We start from the raw sequence: 3697 nt of genomic DNA, 5'->3' as shown, positions 1-3697 counted from the left end.
ATCATAGACGTTTTCAAATGAATGGAAAGAAAATTTACTTTCATTAAGGGATTTATTAGATAATAGAAAATAGAGAATATTGAAGACTATTCGAAATTCAGAAGCACTACTGGAAGGAGCCCTTGAACAATTAGAAAAAGTCCAGGCCCGTTTAAAAAAGTTGAAACAGAAGCAGATCAGTTTCGAGTGAATGGTAATTCTAAAATAAAACGAAAAAAATTGAATTTAATTAAGTCAATTTATACGTCTTTGGAACAATTAGAAAATTACAAAAATGAAACTATTCAAGTCCGACAACGAATGATTAATCAAGTCCGACAACGAATTTTTCAACAAGCCTTACAAGGAACTCTGGGAACGCTGAATAGTTGCTTGAACAGCGAGTTATATTTACGTACCATTAGTGTTAATATTAGTATATTTGGAAAAATGAAAGATATAAAATAACGCATTAGTCCTTCTTCTTTAATAAATTTAAAGTACAAGCATCATTTTTCTCTTCTAGAATTAAATTAAGAAATACCCATGGTAACCATTCGTGAAAATAAAATTAGTAAAAATATCCACAAACGTATTGAACAATATAATACTGAAATAAAGATTGTAAATATTGGTACTGTACTTCAAGTAAGTGATGGTATTGCTCGTATTTATGGTCTTGATGAAGTAATAGCAGGGGAATTAGTGAAATTTGAGAAGGGTACCAAAGGAATTGCTTTAAATTTGGAATCAAATAATGTTGGTGTTGTATTAATGGGTGATGGTTTGATTATACAAGAGAGAAGCTCGGTAAAAGCAATAGAAAGAATTGCTCATATACCAGTAATTGAGGCTTATTTGGGTCGTGTTATAAATGAAGGGCTAAACCAATTGGTGGTCGAGGAGAAATTTCATCTTTCAAATCTCGATTAATCGAATCTTAAGCTCCTGACATTATTTTGAGACGTTCCGTATATGAGCCTCTTCAAACAGAACTTATTACTATTGATTCAATGATCCCCATAAGGCATGGTCAGCGAGAAATAATTATTGGAGAGAGTCAAATAGGTAAGACAATAGTAGCTATAGATACGATTCTCAATCAACAAGGACAAAATGTAATATGTGTTTATGTAGCTATTGGTCAAAAAGCATCCTCTGTGGTTCAAGTGGTGACCACTTTACAAGAAAGGAGAGCAATGGAATACACTATTATAGTAGCTAAACTGTGGATTCTCTAGCTACATTACAATATCTCGCTCCGTATGCGGGAGAAGTTCTGTCCGAATTTTTTATGCACTGCGAATGCTACACTTTAATTATTTATGACGATCCCTCCAAACAAGTCCAGGCTTATCACCACATTTCTCTTCTAATAAGAAGACCGCTAGGTCGCAAAACTTATCCAGGAGATATTTTTTATTTGCATTCACGTCTTTTGGAAAGAGACATTAAATCAAGATCTCAGTTTGACAAAAACCAATCAAGTCAAAAGTCTTGAATACAAATGATCAAAATTGAGAGAAATAAGTGCAAGACGATCTCTTTGAGCAATCAAGTCAAAAGAAAAATACTCCATGACTCGTACATTCATCAATTGATAAGAGAATCAAGTAAGTTAAAAGAAACAATACTGCATGACTCGTACATTCATCAATTAATTCTGAAAATATATATTTACTTAACTAGTATGCCACAAAAACAACTTCTCTAAGATATAAAGCAACAACAGAAAAAAATAACAGGAGTAAAAATAAATTCACTATAGATAAAGTCATCAAACAAAATAGCAAGACTAATTAGAGTAAATAGTGATTTTCTTCTTCTCAAAGTCCTACTTCTTATGAACCACCCTTTTGTTTTTGGAAGACCCGTAACGAGTATCTAGTTGCTTATTTTTGGAAGAGGAGTTCTCAATACATCTACTCTTGGATAACTCTTCTACATAATAGTCAACATCATTTAAACTTCCTTGAAGATGCCCGGCTAGATCAAGCAAGAATCCAGGTAAAGAAGGACGAGATCTACACTATTAAACATTGGAAGTTGAAGAAGAACCAAAAATCATCCAAAGTGGTTGAAAACTCACCCTTGAAGAAGTTAAGAAGGTATGAGTTTGAGAGCATCCACTGCCAAGCAAGCTTATATCATATCCACTTTGTTGTACACCCAAATTTGCCAAAAAAAACATACCTCATACCTTTATTCTTTTTTTTAATGTACAACAAGAAAATAAAAAACAAAAAAAATTACAATTTCAGAGCATGAAGAATAACTAACCTATCGAGGTGCATATAGTTAGCCAAACCAACAAATTCCAACTTTTTCAAAAAGTCACTACCTCCTAGAATAATACTGCAAATACCAATTATACCAAAGTTTATTAATATAGGTAGCCGCTTTAAACTTGAACGATGTTCATGAAAATCCCTGATATTTTAGATGAGAATAAAAAAGAGTATAACCCACATGATAAGAAGGTTTTTCAATGAAATTACTTAAAATTCTATACTTAGAAAGATTTAAGGTAGGCTTAACGTTTTATCAATTCTTACTAATGAAGAGGATTTACGAATATATCCCTATTGTCTAATGAATTAACCTAAGTTCAAGGTATAGATTCAGAGAATCCAATAGCATACTCTTTGAAAAGTATTGTGCATACCATCTACCGAAAAATTAGTGTTTGAACTATCAGCAGAATTTTCAACTGTATTTTTATTGACTTTAGCAGTGAGTTTTTAAATAAGGCATGGCAACAGAGAAATAAAAATCTAAAAAACAATAAAAACAGGGTGAGTAATAAAAATACCAAAACTCTAATTGCAAAATTGAAGAGTACTAACATTATCAAGATTCTAACAGCAAAAAATTAAAAAGTACTAATATTGTCAAGATTTTAACTGCCAAAATTGGAAGAGTACTAAGAATATTAAGAAGATAGTAACAAAAACTAAAAGATACAAAAAATATCAAAAAATCCAATATTAGAAACTAAGAGGACCAAGAATCATATAATAAAAGAGAAAAAAAGGGAATACACATGTGACAACAAGAGAAAAAAAAATAAAAAAATAAAACAGAAAAAAAAGTAAAAAAAAAATAAAAGAAATCTTGCCAAGTATCATGGTTCAAACATAATAAAAAAAAATAATATTCTTCCTTAAGTATTGGACTAAAAAAATGAAACCTAAAAAAAATATTTTAAAGAGTTAAGTTTCTCTTTAAATAAAAACTAAATTAGTCGTAGTGAAACAATTGGATTTGAAATATAAAAAATATCATTTAACTTAATTTGTTGAAATCAACTTCCTTTCTTTACTTATTTTTGGCTAAAAAAATTTTAAAAATGAGAGAAAAATCAAAATCACCTTTTGATAATTATCTTACTTAGTGACTAATTTTGGAAAAAAAAAAGAATAAACTCTTCAAAATAGCTTATTACCAAGTTAAGAACATGAAATTATAAAAAAGTTTCATTCTACTTCTCTCATCAAGATTTTCTAAGATCTTTTGAGACTATTGTTTTCACTTGTTTTCCTCTAATTCTCCTCATTGTTTTTTATTTTGTTTATGACCTTAAAACAAGAGAACTTGTAGAACGCATGACACTAAACTCTACCTTAATTTTATCCATCTAAAAAATTTATTCATCCTCTTGTAACATCAGTGAAGGTTTTAGTACATTTTATCCATTATTATCTCATATTTTTAGTTC

The 3697-nt window shown here is 29.8% G+C and overlaps 1 pseudogene; it reads left to right on the top strand.

Moving 5' to 3' along the window:
* Window positions 1–525: 525 nt before the first annotated feature.
* LOC127741531 (ATP synthase subunit alpha, chloroplastic-like) lies at window positions 526–1480 on the top strand (annotated as a pseudogene).
* Window positions 1481–3697: the final 2217 nt, after the last annotated feature.

The sequence above is a fragment of the Arachis duranensis genome, chromosome 9, assembly GCF_000817695.3.
Source record: "Arachis duranensis cultivar V14167 chromosome 9, aradu.V14167.gnm2.J7QH, whole genome shotgun sequence".
NCBI lineage: Eukaryota > Viridiplantae > Streptophyta > Magnoliopsida > Fabales > Fabaceae > Arachis > Arachis duranensis.
The sequence above is the reverse complement of the archived record's forward strand: the minus strand, read 5'-3'. Positions and strand labels throughout refer to the sequence as shown.